The 21,064-nt window shown below is 39.9% G+C and overlaps 1 protein-coding gene across 27 annotated transcripts in view; it reads left to right on the forward strand.

Moving 5' to 3' along the window:
- nrxn3a (neurexin 3a) overlaps positions 1-21,064 on the forward strand; it is a 1,776,465-nt gene that overhangs the window by 577,628 nt on the left and 1,177,773 nt on the right. The window lies entirely within an intron of this gene.

The raw sequence follows: 21,064 nt of genomic DNA on the forward strand, positions 1-21,064 counted from the left end.
GATCTTCCAAATTTGTTTGATCATTTTAGGAATTTCCTAGGATTTTTCCCGAAGTACCTTAGGTTTGTTTAGTGCAAAGGGTTGTTGGGATCATGACTGTGCAAAGGAATATTTACAGCCATGACTGTAGTGCATATGTGTGAAAGTAACTTTACGTGCTGTGAGGAATGATCATGATACATTGTTGGTACTGGACACTACTGTCTTCAATAAAGGATGCTTGTTGTTAGCTCTGTTAGTCTGAGTGATCGTACTTGGAGAAACACTATAGAAATCCACAGATGCTATGTTGGTGACCAGTTTGGATTTTTGCTGCTTGTATGAGTGACAGGAGACAAAAACCCAGTGTGATAAAACCAGAGACCAGGGATTCCTATGTAGGATCACACACGGTGAAGACGGTAGGAAATGAATGTGTGGAATACCGCGCGAAGCTCAGGAAATACAAGCAGACTCAGCCATTTGTCCTGTACTTGGATTGTATGGAGGTATTCCTCAAGGCAAATGATATTATTGAGTTCCTGTAGGGAGGAGACAGAGTGGAACATAATGGTCCTTGAGAAGAGAAAAGCTTGTGGCAGGGTCACAGGCAAATGTAATATTGGTGAGTTCAGCAACATCACAAACTACCTTATAGGTATCATATGAAGACTCAATACGGACCTTGAAAGGACATTTCAATCCAATCTTCGAGTATTACAGCACAGAAACAGGCCCTTCAGCCCAACTTGTCCATGCTGACTTGTCCAAGTTAGTCCCATTTGGCCCATACCCCTCTAAGCCTTTCCTATCCATGTACCTGTCCAAACGTCTCTAAAAAAAGTTAGAGCAACAAACAATCTGCTGGAAGAACTCAGCAGGTCAAGCAACACCTGTGAGAGGAAAGGAATTGTTGATGTTTCAGGTCGAAACCCTGCATCAGGACTGACAAGTCTTTTAAATGTTGTTATTGTACCTGCCTCAACCACTTCCTCTGGTAGCTTTTCCACATACCCACCACCCTTTATGTGAACAAGTTACCCCTCAGGTCCCTTTTAAATCTTTCTCCTCTCACTTCGAGCCTATGCCCTGAAAAGAGCATTGATATATGTAAGGCCTCTATGTCAATTGAGTGGACAACTGGAAGTACGCATAGAGATACCATGGCAAATCATTCTGTGATAAGATAAGACATTCCATCCCCAAACCTCTCCATCACTCTATCGCAATTCTTTTAAGATGCTTCTAGAAGCCCACATCTCTTTGCCCAGCATTTGATTATCTACGCTAATATCTCCCAATATGTTGGAAGTTATATTTCAATTGATAATGCTCCATGAAGCATCTTAGAGATGTTTTGCCACGTTAAAGGCACTATATAGGGAGATGTTGTTGTTATTGTTGTTATCCAACACCAACAGTAATTTGGAACATCATTAGCAACTAACCCAGCTGATTCCTGAAGGACAGCTGATAGAATTGTCTTGCACCCTGTGGTGACTGCATTGAAAATAAATCCACTTGACTTTATTCTCACCAATTTACCAGTCAAGGATGCAGTAGCTATCTCATAGTCTTGTCTTTGCAATGACAATACCCTCCCATGTATTGTTTGCCACTACTATCCATGCAGAATGAGATGAGTTCAGAACAGATCTGGCAGCTCAGAAATGACATCTATAAGGTATGAAATACTGTGGGTCATCAGCAGCTTCAGAACGTTTCCCACTTCATGGCCCAGGATATCCTTCACTCTAACATCATCACAGGGCCAGGGAACCAGTCTTGGTTCAATAGATGTGAAAGGACATGCCAGTAGCAACACCAAGTGTACCTTGAAATGAGGTGCCAAGCTGGCCCTGTTACAACTGGGGACTGTTTGCATGCTAAAGAGTGGAAGCAGAAGATAGAATAGCTAAGTGTACCCTCACCTCTGCAATCCTGTCACAATAATGCATGAATGGTGGTGGATATATAATCATCTAACTAGAGGAAGAGGTCTCCTTAATATCCCATCCTCATTGATGGTAGAGGGGTTGTGGTCAGACTCCCCCTTGTTACAGATGGTTATTGTCTGGCACTTGAGTGTTGAAATTGTAACTTGCTACTTATCGTCCTGAGCCAGATGTGAGCACAATAAACAAGGTTCAAGTGTTTGCAACAATCTTTAGTCAGAAGCACCAAATGGATGAACCTTCTTGGTCTCCGCTTGAGGTTGCCATTCTTCAGCCAATTTGATGCATTCCATGCGACATCACAAAGCAGCTGAGATCACTGGATAAACCAAAGATCAAGGGCTAAGACAACATGCTTCAGAATCAACTATGCCTTTAGACATGCTCGTAATTTCCTTTGCTAGCATCAACCCACCAAAGTGGACAAATGTCCACAAAAGCTACAAAAATCCAATCTAACTTTTATCCCATTAACCTTCTCTTCATCATCAATCAAAGTGGTCATTGACAATGCAATTAACCAGCACAACTCTCCATAACCTATTGACAGGTGCTTAGTTGTATTCTGCCAGGACCATTTGACTCTGGATTTCATTACATCCTTGGTCCAAGCATTGACAGAGGAGTTGAATTTCACAGTCAAGATGAGAATGGCTGCCTTTTTCATCAGGGTAGCATTTGACCAAGTATGGCATCAATGAGCTACAGTAAAATCGAAATCCTTGGGAATCAAGAGAAAACCTCTCTACTGGCGGGAATCATAGCTAGCATAAAGGAAGATGGTTATGGTTGTTGAAGGCTAATCATCTTGGCCTCAGGATATTGTCATAAATGTTCCCCCTCAGGATCATTTTGTGGAACCCAGCCATTTTCAAGCACTGAAAAATGACCTTTCTGCTCTCATTAGGTTAAAGCCGGGATGTTTTGCGGATGATTACATAATATTTAGTTCCATTCAAGGTCATTGAATAAATACAGCACGGAAACAGGCCATTCAGCCCAACTCATCCATGCCGACTAAGATGCTGATTCTAAGCTAGTCCTATTTGCCCGTGTTTGGCCCATATAATCCCTCAGATAATTAAACACAAAGGAAATATCTACATTTATAATGTTGCTTTCACATTTCTTTCAAGTCATCCCAATGACCTAAACAGGCAATGAAGTGTAATATAGGAATTGTGATGGATGGTTTGTGCACCATAAGTTCTGACCAACAGTAATGTGACTGCAATGAAATAAAAACATCCAGTAAACTTCTAGCAATGTTGAATGAGGGAAGATGTTCACCAAAATGCAAGGAAATGATTCCCAGACTCCTCTTCAAAATAGTGGCATGGAGTCATAGGTTTAAAAATTTCAGCTGAAAGGCAGCTTCTCCTACAGAGCATAAGATCTCAGTACCGCAGTACATTTCTGCTGAAATTGCCATAGACACGATTCCACTTGAACACTTTCAAATAAATTATGTAGTCCTTTCATGCATGCCCTAAGAACTGGCCAACAGTCAGGCTCTGGATGATAAATGGCAAATAACAGCTACAATACTCAAGTACTAGGCAATAATCATCTCCAACAAGAGAGGGTCTGATCACCTCCACGACAACAAACAATATAACTATTGCCATGTACCCACCATCGACAAGCCGGAGGTCACCTCGACAAAACTTAACTGCACGAGCAATAAAAGTGTGTCAGAGTATTCATTTTCTGGTTCGCTATAGCCTTACCATCATCTACAAAGCAGAATACTTTGGAATACCCAGTCTTTTCCCAGGGAAAGGGAATCAAAACCTAGAGGGCAAATGTTTGAGGTGAGAGAGGAAAGATTTGAAAGGGATCCGAAGAGCATCATCTTCACACAGAGGGCGATGCGTATATGGAATGAGCTGCCAGAGAAAGTGGTTGAGGCAGGTATAATAACAATATTTAACATACATCTGGACAGGTATAGAGGTATATTGTCCAAATACAGGCAAGTAGAACTAGCTTAGATGGGCATCCTGGTCGTCATGGACAAGTTGGGCGAAAGGGCCTGTTTCTGTGCTGTATTACTCTTTGACCCTAAACTTTACACCTTCAATTATGTGTTTAGGTCCAGTAGCCCTCAAACCCTGGCCACTTGCTTAATTGGCAAACCATCCACCACTTATAGGTCCACTCCCTCCAACACTGGAGCTTTGAGGCTACCTATTGTATCGAGGCTGTCTCAAGGGATAGAAAGGTGTTGGAAATATGGGCAGGTGTCAGAGGCCCATTTGATCCAGGTGAAGGATGCTGACATCGGAGACAATCGAATTTCTTGGCAACAGTGTTCCAATTTATTCAATAACTCATTAAATAGTAAAAAAAAAATTGTCACATTTTATCATTAGTTAATAGAGAGATGTGAACATTGATTTAAAAAAAACTGAACATAGCTTCACAATTGCATTCCTTTGGTCCAAATGGTTGTCCGAGTGACATTTGTGGAGTGTTATATTCTGACTTGACCATCAGACACACTTTCCTGCCATCCTTATGGGATGTATGCTGGAAATCATCGTAGCTGATTATTTGATGCAGCTGATAACTGACTGAGAATCTTGTGGAAGTTTACACCTTCGTAACACTGAAATATATCAGAAATTGTTGAATACAGGTGCCAGCTTTTAGGTGAAAATGATTTTACTTTGTAAATATAATCCCTGAAATTCATATTTCCTCACAGAAACTATTCCTCCTCTGCTGTCTGTGGCAGATACCCAACCATAATTAAGCTGTGTGTCTGAAGAAAACATATAGCCCCTTCCCAGAAGCTACTTTAGTCAGTCATTCTTTGTCTGATATCATTTCACATTTAAAGTTCAATATGTTTTTATTTTAGCTTTTTGTTTAAGAAGTGTGAACAATTTGTGCTCATTTACTTGAACTACTATATTAAAGTGGAGGCTTGCTCTGAAGCAGCAAGAATGATGACCATGGCAAATCCGTGTCCTAACTCAATCAACCCAATTGGTACTGGAACTTAGAATTCTTGCTTACCCAAAAAAAAACCCTAATGTTATGAAATTTCCAGTGGCCTAAAGCAGCAAAACATTTTGAGAAGAGCCTTTCAGATCTTTATTTTCTTTATTGTGAAGAAATGCTTTCATATTTTACTTCTGAACCCCTAACCCCCTTGTCTTTAAAACTCCCTTTATTATCTTAAATACCTAAATTATTTATCCTCTTAATCTTCTCACTGGCGAGGCATTTATTGCACATAACTTGGATAGATTTTAACCAATGGAGGAAGTAACACAAGGTACATTTATCTTTAATTAATTACTTCATTTACCTAACATTGGCAGCAAGAGAGAATAAACAACCATGTTTAACCCAACAAGATGAGGCTGCTCTGAACAGAAAAATAATGTTTAGAAAGCAAGTTGAAAGGAATTCAATGGATTCTCTACTTCCAGTGTCTGATTCCTCTTTAAAGATTGTGAGAGAGTAGAGCATTTTTAAATTGTGCCATGCAATCTTTGTCTGGTATATTAGATGAGACACAGAGGGTGATGGTAGAAGCTTATTTCCCATATCCTGTGGATCGGTGCTGGGAGCCTTGCTTTTTGTGATATACTTCAATAACATGCATGTGGATGTGGAAGGCATGATCAGTAAGTTTACAGATGACATGAAGATTGGCAGAGTTGTTGATAGTGTGGAAGGTAGTCTTCAGCTGCAAAGAGGTAGCGATCTGATGGTGAAAAATGGGAGATGGAGTTTAATCCTGACAAATGTGAGATGATGCATCTTGGGAACACTAATAAGGCTAGGACGTATACCATCAATGGTAAGGTAGTGGGAAGTATTGAAGAACCTTGGAGGTGGCAAAACAGGTGGATAACGTGGTTAGAATCACGTTATCCACCTGCTTTGCCACCTCCAAGGTTCCTCAATGTGGGATATGGGATACTGGCCTTTATTAGTTGGGGCATTAAATACACAAGTAGGGAGGTTATGCTCTATAAAACTTTGGTCAGACCTCAGCTGAAGTATTGCATGCAGTTCTGTTCACCATACTATAGGAAGGATATGATTGCACTGGAAAGGGTGCAGAGGAGATTCACCAGGATGTTGCCTGGGATGGAGCAGTTCAGTTGTGAGGAGAGACTGGAGAATCTGGGTCTGTCCTCCTTAGAGCAGAGAAGGTTATAAGGGGACATCTTTGAGGTCTATAAAATTATGAGGAGTTTCGATGGAGTAGACTACTGGGAACTTTTCCACATATCAGAAGTAAACAAGACTGGAAGACATAGATATAGGGTAAGGGGGAAGAGATTTATTGGAGATATGGGGAAGACCTTCTTCACCCAGAGAGTGGTAAGTACTGGAATGCACTGCTTGAGAGAGTGGTCGAAGCTGGGTCACTGACAGCATTTAAGAAGTGTCTAGATGAACACTTGAACTGTTTAGGCATAGAAGGCTTAGAACTGCTTAGGCATGGAAGAAGGGCTGGAAGGTGGGATTAACATGGAAGGGTGCCCACTGGTTGGCATGGATGAGTTGGGCCAAATGGCCTGGAGACAGGCCATTTGGCTGTACGATCTGATGATTAGCAATTTACCGTTTGCTCACATGCATTTGATCTTTGATATTGAGTCACAGAGGAAGCAGTCCCTTCAGCCCAACTCGTCCAAGAAGACCAAATTGTCCAACTGAGCTAGTCCTATTTGCCCGTGTTTGGCCCATATGGCCCATAGACAGGTGGTGGAGTGAGTGAATGTTTAGGTGGGGGATGTACTTACAATCAACCAATTGCGTTGTCCTGGATAATATTGAACCTCTTGATTGTTTTTGGAGCTATGCTCATTAAGGCAAGTGGAGAGAATTCCACTATTGTTTAACTTTAGTTATCACAAAAGAGTTTGATATGAAAGGTGGCTAATGTTGTACAGTTATTTAAGAAATACTGCAAGGACAAGCCGGTGAGCCTAACTTCAGTGGTGGGAAAGCTATTGGAGGGGATTCTGAAAGACAAGATCTACCTGCATTTGGAAAGATGAGGACTGGTTAGCAACAGTCAGCATGGCTTTGTGTGTGGGAAATCGTGTCACGAATTTGAGTTTTATGAAGAGGTAACACAGAGGACTGACGAGGGCAGAGCAGCAGATGTTGCCTACATGGACAAGACTGATCTGGAAGGTTTGATCACATGAGATCCAGGGTGAGCTAGCCAATTGGTGTTAGGAGTCAGAGTATGGTAGACAAGGGTTGTTTTTCAGATTAGAGGCCTGAGACTAGTGGTGTGCTGCAGGGATCGATGCTGAGTCCTCTGTTGTTTGACATCTGTATTAATGATTTGGATGAGAATGTAGTTGGCAAGGTTAGTAAGTTTGCAGATGACACCAAAATTGATGGTACAGTGGACAGTGAAGAAGGTTGTCTAATATTACAGTAGGATCTGGATCAACTGGAAAAGTGGGCAAAGGAATGGCAGATGGATTTTAACTTGGACAAGTGTAAAGTGTTGCATTCTGTGTATTTAAACCAGGGAAGGACTTTCACAGTAAATGGCAGATGGACCTAGCTCAGTTTGGCCACTTGGTTGGCATGGACGAGTTGGGCTGAAGGGCCTGTTTCTGTGCTGTATAACTTTATGACTCGATAGAGCTACCAATGAAAGACGTTATGGAAAGGCCCTTAGAAAAATTCAAAGTAATCAGACAAAGTCAACGTGGTTTTATGAAAGGGAAATCATGCTTGCTCAATTTATTGGAGGTCTTACAGGTGCTGTAGATAAAGGGAACTGGTATGTAGACAGTATTTAGTTTGCAGAAGATATTTGATAAAATTCCACATCAAAGATTATGGTGGAAAATAAAAGCTCATGATGTAGCGAGGGACATACTGGCATAGATAGGAGATTGGTTGCCTACCAGGAAATGTGGTGTTGGCATAATAAAAGGTGTTCAACTGGTTGGCAATATGTAATGAGTGGTGTTCCACAGCAATTGATACTGGGCATCAACTTTTTACACTTTATATAAATGATTTGGATGGTGACATTGAAGGTATGGCTGCAAGGAAAGTAAGTTGTGAAAAGGACATAAGCGGGGCTACAGAGAGATAGAAATGGAGTAAGTGAGTGGGCAAAGACTTGGTAAGCAGAGTATAATGTGGGAAAATGTGAAATTGTCCATTTTGACAGAAAAATAAGATTCTAATTATTTAAATAGTAAGAGATTGCAGAGTTCTGACATACTGGGGAGTCTGGGTGTCCTAATGCATGATTTATGAAAGGCTAATAAGCAGGTACAGCAATTAAGCTATTGGAATGGTATTATTTATTGAGAGGAGAATTGAATACAAAAGTAGTGGGGTTATATTTCAGTTCTTTTAGAGCATTGGTGAGACTATATCTGGGGTATTGTAATGATTTCTTTATCTAAGCAAGGATATATGTGCCCCGGAAGCAATTCAGAGAAAGTTTACTGGACTGATGGTAGTTGGTATATGGAACAAGCTGTAGAGGCAGGTATTGAACAGGTACATAGATAGAAAAGGACTCGAGGAATACGGTCCAAATGCAGTCAAATGGGACTAGCTCAGGGTAGACTTCTTGGTCGCCGTAGACAAATTGGGCTGAAGGACCTGTTTTCATGCTGTATAACTCAATGACTCTATGACATACAATGTGTGGGTTGGCTCATGAGAAAAGGTTGGATAGACTAGGCTTGTATCAGCTGCAGTTTAGAAGAGTGAATGGCAACTTGACTGAAAGAGAAGGTCCTGAGGGGCCATGATAGGGTGGATATTGGAGAATCTTGGTGGGATGATCTAGAACGAGGGGTCACTGTTTGAAAGCAAGAGGTCACCCATTAAAGTAGTAATTAAGTATCATTTTTTCTCTGTGGGTGCAGCCTTTGGAATCTCTTCTTCAAAGAGCGATAGAAGCAGTATCTTTGAATATCTTTTATGGCAAAGGTACACAGATTCTCGATAAGGATAGGTTGAAAGGTTTCCAGGGTGAGGTTAAATTCAGATGAGCCATGATCTCATTAAATGGCAGAACAGGCTTAAGACACCAAGTAGCCTTTTCATGCTCCTCATTCATTTGTACACGTGCTCATATTAATTCACTAGGTTTGCGTGCTGGTAACACAGTCTGAATTCTCAGCAGATGATCTGTGGAAACTTTGAAAGAATTCAGTGTGAACTCCTGTAAGTTTTGATCCTTTGATCAGTCACTTCTCATGGTCTGACATCGTACTCCTGTGCAGCTGCCCTGCAAAGCTAGTTTTGAATGATAATTAACTTTGCATTTTCCCTTCAATAAAACATGAGTCATTAATTCTTGAATTGCTGTTATTCAAAAGGAATGAAAAGTTAATCGGAACTCAAAATTCAAGGAAAAAGAAGTCTTTTTTTCAAGTAAAATATTGAATTCTGAAGCAATGTCACAATAGTGGCAACGGTATTTAATAAGAATAGTTTTAAGGAGATATAAGTACAGGAAGGAGCTAAAATCTCCTTGAGCATATTATACCAAGTATTGCGAAACTGGACGATGTGTACTTGAGCTTAGCATATGACATTGTGTATTATTCTGAGTTTAAAAGTGTGTAGTAAACATAGCTTGTAGGATTGGGTCCAAGGATGCTGGGATCAGCTCTTAACACTTAAGAACTTCACATATACTTTCCATCAGGAGTGAAAGAAATATTGTTTCTTTCACTCATGATGGAATAATAGAAATCTACTAGACAGAACAAGGCCGTTTAGCCAATCAAAAGAGAAATCTATTGAGATTAATCCACTTTCCAGCTTTCTGCCTCCAGCATTTTAGATTACAGGATAGTAAGTAATCATCCAGATACTTTTCTGATGTTAAAGGGTCTCTACCTCAACCAACATTTCAGATTTCCACCATGTTGAGGAAAACAATGTTGTTCCTCAACTCCCCCCTAATGTTTCTGTCAATTATAGAATTACATTGTGAAGTGCAATGATAATTCCTTTGTCTTTTTCCTAGTTTTAATTATCGGGTTTTTGTAAAATCTGGTTGAGTTAATTTGCTGTCTGTTTTGGTCCCATTACCTCACTGTTCACAGTGTACAGTTTTGGTCCACTTGCCTGAGAAAGGATAGATTAACATTGCAGGCAGTCCAGAAGAAATTCACCAGGCTAATTCCTGGGATCAGAGGATTGTCCCATCAAGAGATGGTAAATAGGTTGGGAATGTATTCTCTGGAGGTTAAAAGAATTGAACCATCTTATTGAACCATGTAAGATTCTAAGGGGGATGTTTTCACAAATGGGAGAATATCAAATGAGGGGACAGAGCTTCTAGATAAGATGCCAGTCATATAAGACTGAGGTGTGTAGAAATTTCTTCTCACAGAGGGTAATGAATCTCTGGAATTCCCTACCTCAGAGAGCTATCAAGGCCACTTCTTCGGAAGTATTTAATGTGGAGATAGATACGTTTTTGAAACATTGGGAAATAGAGGAGTGTTTGGATCCAGCACAGACAAGGAGTTAAGGCCTAGGGTGAATCAACCATGATTATATTGAATGGCAGGGCATGCTTGAGGGGCCGAGTGGCCTACTCTTGCTCCTGTTTTTTTTAAAGTATTCTTATGTATGTTCTTGAGGATATACGCAAGTGAAATTTCCAGCTTGGAAAAACTATTCTTCTATTGACAGTTTCACTTTGCTTGTTTGTTGGAATGAAAGATTAAAAAGAGATTTTTTTTCTTTAGGAAGATTTAAGGTGAGATTTAAAGAGGTTCTGTTATTGAAATTTTAAATATTATGAAGGAATTGATGGTTCAAACAAACTGCCTGCTGTGGGGAGAAGTTTAAATATTGAGAGATGCAAAGCAAATGTTAGTGACTTTAAGAATAAAGGGAATGTCAAATAGACTTTTGCCAACCAAAGAAAATAAACCTGATTGATTAAATTACTGAAGAAGATATTGAAGTAAGATATCATTATCTGGAGTAAATTGGCTTAAAGGGTGTTGGAAACAGATTCAATAGTAATATTCAAAAAAGGAGTACAAGGAGAAGGAATTTGCGGAGGAATGGAACTATTGGATAGCTCATATAAAGAGCTGACACAGGTACAGGGGACTGAGTCAAGTTGAGTTTATTGTCATGTGCACAAGTACGGTGAGGTACAGGTAGAATGAAAAACTTGCAGCAGTATAGGCACGTAGATTCAGGCAACACAGAACATAAATTATACATGAACTGTACATAAATTGTACAAAATAATGAAGAAAAAGACTGGTGGAAAACAAGACGTTAGTGCAAAAACACAATTAGAAACAAGTCCACGGTAGTACAAGAGGTGGTCCTCATTGAAGATACAGGCTCCTTGTGTCCTGTATCTTCTATAATTGGGTTTAGGAAGAAATGATGTGAATTTAAGAAGAGACAATTAGATTTTAATGCAATTAGTTATTAAAGTTTGGGATGTGCTACCTGAAAGAGTGGTGAAAGTTATTTAGTATTAACTTACAAAAGAGAAGGGATAAATATTTTTTTTAAACATAGCAGGTCTATGAGGAAAGAGTAGTGGGGAGAGGCTAATTATACTGGTTGTTCAAAGACCTAGCACAAATATGATTAGCTGAATGGTCTTCTCCTGTGCTGTACCATTCTCTGATTACAGCTTCTGAAGTGCTGTCATCAGGCAAAACTCTTTCCTGTTGTGTAAAGGAATCAAAATTTACTAATAATCGGTTTTGTTGAGTCGTGAGAACGTTATGTCTACTTTTCCAACAGACAATAGATTGTCAAACAAACATATTTATTGAATATTTCATAATTTTAAAAAGAAAATGCTCAGATAAATCAGTAAAAGGTTGAAAACCTGAGTTACTTGTTATGTTTTAACTTTTGATTTGACTGTCCTCTGAAGAGGAAATCTGGTATTGGTTGAGAACACAAGTGTTCATGTCTCTTAATGACAGAGTTCAAACCAGTTCTGCATTGCAATTTTTTTCCCCAATAAAAGGCTCCCTTGTACAATCTGGAGGTGCTTAACCTGACATGGGACCCCCTCTTCCTCCCCCCTCCCCCCCCCCCGTAGTGTTACCCCAGCTAGGCAACATTCAGTAGCGTTCAGTTTGTGATATTTATCTTGTAGGAGTAGATCAGAATGTGTGATTTTATTTTTAACCTTGCCTCAGGATAAAATGTTGTAATTCAATTGGGGTTTGTGCAACAAAGAGCTCGGCAAAGCCAGCACTAACTTGTTGAAAGACTCCATCAGGACTGTTGCCATTCTGCATCATTGAAACCTGTCAGTTCTGAGACTGATGATAAAATGAGAGACTCCTAAATTCTATGTGGAAATACTTGAACATGAGCTTCATTTTAACATGGTCTCTCTGATTTAACTAGAGTTAAGTACTTTACAGGTACTTACTCCAACGCCAACGTTCCTCTTGAATAACTAATCTTCAACTGAACTAAAAATGTACAAGACTATTATTAATCATCATAGGATGAAAGGAAGCAAGATACAGTACCAAAGATAGTGTAAATTCAGAGCTTGCTAAGGTTATGCAATTGTTTGTCTGTGGAATGGAATCAGCCAAGTTTGAAGATTGTAGTGTTAAACTCATATCCTGAATCTTCTGCAGAGGTTAGAGAGAAATTTATTTTGGATACGGTCCAATTGGATCCACATAAATCTCTGAGTATCATTGCAGGTGAGGTCAAATGATGTTGGATTGATAGCACAGTTTTTAAAAATTTAAAATGCTTTTTAAAGTTGAAGGGAAAAAAATCACATTTTTTCCCTTAGAATTTCATTGTACTTTGCACCCATATTTGCATAAAATGAGCCTGGATAATATCATTGTTAATGTACAAATTGGGGTGGGATTGGGATCAAGGTTGGGTTCAGATGAGGGCAATAATACAGAATTAAAAGTAAAGGTTGAGGCCATGGTACAAACCGGTAGTTTGGGTAATAATATGCAGAACAAGACCAGAAGGCGCAGAGATCTCAAAATCTGGAGCAACACACAACGCACTGGAGGAACTCAGTGGGTCAGGCAGCATCTGTGGAGGGAAGTGGACAGTCAACGTTTCGGTGAGAGACAGAGGAGAGTGGGAATGATGTAAGAAGTTGGGAGGTGATAGGTGGAAGTGACAAAGGGATGAAGAAGATGGAATCTGGTCAGAGAGGATACCTCAAAATCTAATTGTGTAGTGCTACTTTTTCAGTGTTACACCAATGAAAATTGATTTCACCCAGAGAGAAATGTGTTTTGCAACTATTTCCATTTTCTGTCACCCTGGAAATTCAAAAGGGCTCATCACAGATTAATTCATAATTGGGCTGGTGTGCCGGACATGCACCTTATGGCATCAGTCCCTGTGTACCACCATTTATCAGTGCAGCTGAGCTCCAGGCACTTTATTCATAGTTTGGCTGTTTGTGGTTACTCACAAACCACTGTATGATTTAAACGGTCACCCACACTTTCAATTTGAACTTTTGCAGAGTATTCAATACTCATTCTATAAGCTGAAACATTAAATTACTCTCACTGTTTCAGGATGTGGAAAATCCTTGCAATGGGTACTTTTGGGTTGTGACTTTTGGTGTTGCTCGAAGACTTGAAAATAGGCCATCGGACTGACAACTGAAAAATAACTGATTCTTCCCTGCTGGTTCCAGTGTTATCTGGCGAGGCATCTCTCTGTTCCTGCTCACACTGGAGATAGACCTGCAGCTGGCTCACAGTCAGCAGAGCTCTGAAGGCCTTGGCTTGTGGGTCCAAGGAAGCAGAAACTAGATCCATCTGCCACTGTGGTGCTAAATTGTGTAAATGCTGGCTGGCACTGAGAGCATTTTACCTCTAAAGCCAAAGAGATGCTCTCCTGGCTCCATACAACCTCATATGTGGTGTCAGATGGACACCATGTTCCTAATAATAGTCATAGGGTTATACAGCACAGAAAATGACCCTTTGGTCTAACAAGTCCGTATCGACCCATTTGCTTGCGTTTGGCACATAACCCTTGAAACCCCTTTCTATCAGTGTGCCTGTCCAAATGTCTTTCAAAGATTCTAATTGTACCCGCCTCTATAGCTTCCTCTGGCAGCTTGTTCCACATACTCAGCACCCTCTGCATGGAAAAACTTGCCCTTCGGGTCCCTTTTAAATCTTTCCCCTTTCACCTTAAATCTATGACCTCATCAAATCCATTTGGTCTGACAAACTAAGGCGTGCAAGAAGCATTGCCCTAGCCTTCTCCTGATTTGCTTCTCCACAGTGGTCCCTTATCTAGGTTCTCCAGAGCATTCAACCTTTGATAGACTGGTGGACTAGATTTCCTTACGCCACCCCAGCATCCCCCACATCCCTGAGTGCAGCTGCCTGGAACTTTCCTTGTGACACATGCACCTTTAAATTATGTTAACATTTGAGTATTCTGAGATGGGATAACTGTCAGGATGCAGAGTGGCCTGTTCCTGTCACATTAACATCTTGGAGCCTCTGCCACTGCTCCTCTTCCTTCAGGGCATGCACCTGTGGTAACGGCAGTGGCCGTCTCCCTATGTGCCTGCAAAGGTCAAGACTGAAGTAGTATCATTGAAACGCTGTAGGCATGATGCATTTGCAGAAAGTATTCAGCCCACATCTGAAATCCTTTAGACAGTGAAGTCATTTCAATAAGAAGGGAAATGATGTAAAAGGAATGCAGCTATAAGTAGCACAGCTGGTAGTGAGTGTAATGTTTCAAGTTCTCATCTTTCATGTCAAATGAGATTCTACAACTTATCACATTGCTTCATGTTTTTAGGTGTATTGCATCTAATTGTCATTCAAGATGGCCTTCTGACCTACCTAGTGCACAAAATATCTCTCTCTCAACTGTATTGGTATTGGTTTATTATTGTCACTTGTACCGTGGTACAGTGAAAAGCTTGTCTTAAAAAATAATCATACAGGTCAATTCATTACAGTGCAGTTACATTGAGTCAGTACAGGGTGCATTGAGGTAGTACAGGTAAAAACAATAACAGTACAGAGTAAAGTGTCACAGCTGCAGAGAAAGTGCAGTGCAATAAGGTGCAAGGTCACAACAAGGTAGATCGTGAGGTCATAGTCCATCTCATTGTATAAGGGAACTGTTCAATAGTCTTATCACAGTGGGTTAGAAGCTGTCCTTAAGTCTGGTGGTACGTGCCTTCAGGCTCCTGTATCTTCTACCCGATGGAAGAGGAGAGAAGAGAGAATGTCCCGGATGGGTGGGGTCTTTGATTATGCTGGCTGCTACACCAAGACAGTGAGAGGTAAAGACAGAGTCCAAGGAGGGGAGGCTGGTGTCCGTAATGCTCTGGGCTATGTCCACAACACTCTGCAGTTTCTTGCAGTCCTGGGCAGAGCAGTTGCCACACCAAGCCGTGATACATCCAGATAGGATGCTTTCTATGCTGCATCTGTAAAAGTTGGTGAGAGTCAAAGGGGCCAAACCAAATTTCTTTAGCCTCCTGAGGGAGTAGAGGTGCTGGTGAGCTCTCTTGGCCATGGCTTCTACGTGATTTGACCAGGACAGGCTGTTGGTGATGCTCACTCCCAGGAACTTGAAGCTCTCAACCCTGTTGACCTCAGCACCATTGATGTAGACAGGTGCATGTACACCACCCCCTTTCCTGGTCAATGACCAGCTCTTTTGTTTTGTTGACATTGAGGGCAAGGTTGTAGATCTCCTCCACTAAGGTCTCCAGATCGTGATAAGTTAAAAGGCGGGGTGGTTGGGGTAAGGCTCTCTCCCTCCCCTTGCGTAACACGCCCCCTGTCATTTTCCACAAGAGGTCACCTGCGTGAGTTGTACAAGTCCCTTGACATGCTGAAGCTTCAGTGTTGCAGCAACATTCTATTAGAGCTCTTCTGCCTTTCAAATAAGCAAGCATTGGGAAAAAAAATACACATGGGGATTGTGATTTAAGTTGATGAACTTAAGGCAACATTTAAAGAGCATTAGTCCTATACTCAGCACTGTTTTAATGCTCCTATTTAATTTATTCACTTTTTGGGAAGGATGTGTTTCTCAGGCAAAGCTATTACTTATTGCTAATTACTAATTGCCCCTTGAAGGTGGTGATGAGCCACCTAGAACTGAATGATTTGCTAGCTATTTCAGGGGGCATTAGAGAGTCAACCACGAAGGGTGAGTCTGGAGGCATGTTCCGAACAGTTCAGGTGAGGGTGTTAGAATTTCCTCACCATAGGTCATTTAATGAACAGTTGGCTTGGATGGGGAGCTGATGAATTCTAAGCCAGGGTGTTTAGCATTAAAAGTGCATCATTAAGGTGCAGTAAAAAGCTAAAATTAAAGGCATTGTATCTGAATGCATGAGGCATTCCGAACAAGATAAACATACTAATTGCACCAATAGAGACAAGTGGGTTTGATTTAACTGTTATGTGAAAGGAATATTTGCATAATGACTCGCCCCTTTAGAATTGGGAATTAAATATTCCAAGATATTTACTGTTTAGAAAGGACAAACAAGATGAAAAAGGAAATTTAAAAAAATGGAAAAGGAGGTGAGGTTGCCCTGGTAATAGTTGGCAGTAGTGGCCCTGAAAAGCAGGAAATGGCATTGATATGGGTGAACATAGGAGATAACAAGGAATAGAAAAAACACTTGGAGTGGTTTACAAGCCCAGTAAAAGAGCAGTAAAATAGGAATAAAAATTAATTAAGAAATAGGAAAAGCTTGTGGCAAAAGTAATGCAATAATGGAGGACTTTAATCATCATACAGAATAAGTAAGTGAGGCTAGAGAAAAAAGTAATTTAGAGCATGAATATTGAATGCATTTAGTAAAGTTTTCTGGAAAAATAAGCAATAGAACCAACTGGGGAACGAGCTGATTAAGACCTTGCTTTCTGTAATGAGACAGGGTTAATTGGTAATCTCATGGTATGAGATCCTCTGGAGAAAAGTGATCACAATATGATAGAATATCCTATGCAGTTTTAAGAGAGATGGAGACTGATTGGTTGGAAACTCGCACACTCAATTTGATCAGAATCAGATTTATTATCACTGATTTATATGATGTGAAATTTGTTGTTTTGCAGCAGTAGTACAGTGCAAGACATAAAAATCTATAAATTACAAAAATAAATAAATAGTGCAAAAAAAGAGGAGTGCATTGCTTCAGGCAGTGGATTAAAATAATTTCCAGTAGGTAAACAATAGTATTATTTAAAAAATAATTCAAAAATATTGATGAATGTATAATCCATTGAGAAATAGCAACTTGATGAGGAGGATCAATCCACATCTCACTAAGAAGGCTGGAGTTAGTATTAGATTAAAAGCTTATGATGTTGCGAAGAGGAGTTGCTTAAATGGGGATTGGGTAGTTTTTAGGTTGCAGCAATTAATGACCAAAAATATGATCAAGGAGGAAGAAGATACATTATGATAATGAATTAGCAACAAATGTAAAGAGATTGTAGGGATTTATATAATTTTGTAAAAAGGTCAAAAGTAAATGTGAGTTTTGTAGAGACAACAGGAATAATGGGGAATAAAGAAATGGTGAAGAAGTTGAATATTGCATCCATTGTCATTGTGGAAAATACAATAAAGATACCGAAACTGGAGGGGTAATGAGTCTAGTGATTTGTAATACTCTGCTATTAGTCTCACAAAAAAGGGCTTGCATTCAACCTGTTCGTGAGTTTCTGGAAATTGCAGCATTTGTGTGTTAATTGCTAATTACTGTAGTCAGTTTGGGCTAGTACTTAACAATGCATGGAGCTTTTTAATTATGAGATTCATGTTCCTGCTGTGCTAGTCAACCTCAGAAGCCCAAGAAGGGAAAAATTCTCACTGTTCTTAGAGGATTTATATTTACATAATAACTTTCTCACCAATCGTTTACCTCTTTTTCTCTCTTTCTTTCCCTCTATTTGTTTTTCTTAAACCATGTTATTTTGATTCATCCAAATTTCTTTTCCTGCTATTCCTGTTGCATTCTCAGGTCTTAAATGTTACTGTTTGATCCCACCATACACCAGGGTCCAGGGCCATTGGCTCCATTATAAGTCTGCACTTCTTGTAATTTGCAGTGAAAATATTTCTGCACTGAGTGGTTCAGAAAAATGCACTGCGCGAGAAGATACCTCAACCTGGCAAATTTTGGACCATTGGATATTGAGGAAGGATTGACAATCCCTTGCTGGCAATTGTGGGCTCAGCACTTTCAGTGGCATTTGTTCATTCTGTTACTTTCTTGAGTTAGATGGGAAGCAAGCAAACATTTAACTACCCAAGGGGTGCCATTGCTCACCTACTGATTAGCCTTCTGCCATCACACTTAGTCTAATCTTGACATTGGCAGGCAGCTGGCATTATTTGACAGTTTAATGGAGTACATATTACCCCTCAACGGGAAATGTTTCTTCAGAAGTTGACGTTGAATACTCAGAGATGTTGAATAATAGGAATAATGAATCAAGAGTTGGGCATTAATTAAATGACAATTAGAACTCTTAAGATTAGTGAAAAACACGAATGCACAGTCCACATCTGTGCTTCTCTCAAGATTAATTCACAACTGATGAACAATTCCTTTCTCTTGTTAATTATATTTATTTCATTTTCCAGAGATTTTGCATTTGCTTAATATAAAACTGACAAAAACAGAAATTAACTTGCAGAACCAAAGACCTCAACGAAAAGGTGGGTAGGGATATGGGGCAGAGAGAAGACCATGGAGAATTAACTGAACTCAAGCTTTTTAATGAAACTTGTTTAAACTCCAGATCATTAGACTGAGGCTATTTCAACTTCACAATAAATGTGATTTATAATTTTAATAATAGGTAAAATCAATTTTTTCATTTTAATTTGATTTGACTGTTAATTTGGTGACATTCTAAATCCAGTATGAAGACGATTTATGATGATGGATTAACACTATTTTAGCTGCACAGTACTGGGTGGAAGAGATTGAGTCTCTATTAAATCACTGGGAGAACTAAGTAATCCTTTGTCAGCCAGAATGATGTTGGGAGATCGAATAGCTTCTATGCAGCTTGGTAACCTTTTAACCCACCCTGTTGTCAGTCTGATTTTATGGCTGTTATTGGATGTTTCACCAGGTCCTACTGAGGTGCACTGACAATTGAGACCTTTGAAACATGAGATGAAAAAGATTGTCAGTCTATCTTGAATGTTCCTTGCGTAGTTATGTAGTAGTTCTCTCGACTGAGTGAGAGTTCATATCCTATTATAGAGATCTGAGTGCTCAAATTCTAGGGGCTAAAAGTCCAGTATGCTACTGTGTGCACTTTAAGAAGAGCTTGTTGCTTGAGACACTAAAAGTGAGGCCTCAGGTGACTGCATCCTCTCATAACCTTCTTTGCTAATGCTCATCTAAGTTGTTGGTGTGAAATGTAAGAAAGAAAGAGAGGAAGACATGGAGCCAAAGAAGCAAAATACAACAGAGAATGGGACACAGGAGAGACGTCAGGGAGTTATTGGTGGTTGCGAGGTGTGAGGAAGATTGAGAGGGTGCAAAAAAGGATGGGGAGGAAAGAAAAAGAGTAAAGAACAGAGTGGGATAAAGAATAAGCAAAAAGAAAATGAGAGGGCATCCAAAAAAAAGAGAAAGATGCAGCCAGACATAGAAATTGTGTGTGTGAATGACAGACAGAGAGAGAGAGTGCATTAATAGATACATGCACATTAATCTCACACTGTAGGATAGAGGAGGAGAGACACCCTTAGAGCAAGAAAGAGTGGGAAGATACCCAAGCAGGTAAACAGAGAAAATTAGACAAACAGAAATTCAGAAAGTGACACACACAGACAACCACACATGCCGAAAGAGAGGGAGAGAAAGCAAGAGAGAGTGAAGCAAGGAGAGTAGGGGACAGTGCAGGAGAGAGATGGTGAAACCAAAATGGAGAGAGCATATATAGAAAGGGAAGGTTAGATATAGAGAATGAAATGGGGAGTGAGAAAATCAGAGGGAGAGATTAAAAGCAAGACAGAGTGAGAGCAAAGGACAGTGAGAGAGAATAAAGAGAAAGAAACCAAGAGAAGGGGAAATTTAAGAGAGAAATCCAACGAAGAAGTTGAAGAGTGGGAATAAAAAGAGAAGGAGAGATATTTAGGGGAGAGTGAGAGAGAGATCAGAGAGAGTGAACAGACAAAGAATGGGGCAGAAAAATCAACAGAACAGAGGGATGAAAAGAAAGCAATAGAAAGAATGACAAAGGGATTAACTGAGGGAGGGAGAGGGTTTGGGAGGACAAGTCCCTGTGGGGACAGTGGGGTGGGGCACAAGATATGGAAAAGAAACAGGCCAAGAAATGAGGAAGAGGGAGGAAAGGAAGACAAGAATGTGAAGAGAGAAAGGCAGAGGGGAAGAGGGAGGAAAAGTGATTCAGTAAGAGAGGGTCAGTATCATTTAAAGTGAGAGATGGTGTAAGGTCAAATGAGAAAGTATGAGAGAGAGAAATCAAGCTATCAGGAGTAGTAATCAATCTGTTAATTTACCATTTAAAAATATTAAAGATATTTTGCCAAAGTGGTACCATTTGAAAAATAGTGATAATTACTGTCCCAGGGCATTGCTTTGAAGAAACAAATGGAAGTTAAGATGACGAACCTCAAAAATAAATTATTCTGACAATATAGTGTAATGGTTAAATTGCTGCTCTGGTATCCAAAAGCCTGATCTGTTGATCCAGAGACATGTTTGGATCCCTGTATGGCAACTGAGGAACTCGCACAACTGAATGAATTTAGAATCTAAAATTGTTATTGAAAATGATGATAATGAAATGCCTGAATTATCATTAAGTCCCGTCTGGTTAACTTTGTCCTTCAGAGAAGGAAATATGCCATCCTTCCCGTTTTAGTAAATATGTGACTCCAGACCCACCAATGTGGTTTGCTCTTAATTAACTACTGAAATTGTCAAGCAAGCCATTCAGTTCAAGTTACATGCACTGGCTTTAACTCCAATGTCTAGATAACATAAACAGGAAAATATTCTGGCTTTGAAGCATAAGTCAGATTTGCAAACTTGCTATGTGTTGCCACATCTCTGATGTGACAAAAGTGACCTCACTTTAAAGATGCTTCAAGGGTTGCAGAGC

This window comes from Pristis pectinata, chromosome 1 (assembly GCF_009764475.1).
Source record: "Pristis pectinata isolate sPriPec2 chromosome 1, sPriPec2.1.pri, whole genome shotgun sequence".
Classification (NCBI taxonomy): domain Eukaryota; kingdom Metazoa; phylum Chordata; class Chondrichthyes; order Rhinopristiformes; family Pristidae; genus Pristis; species Pristis pectinata.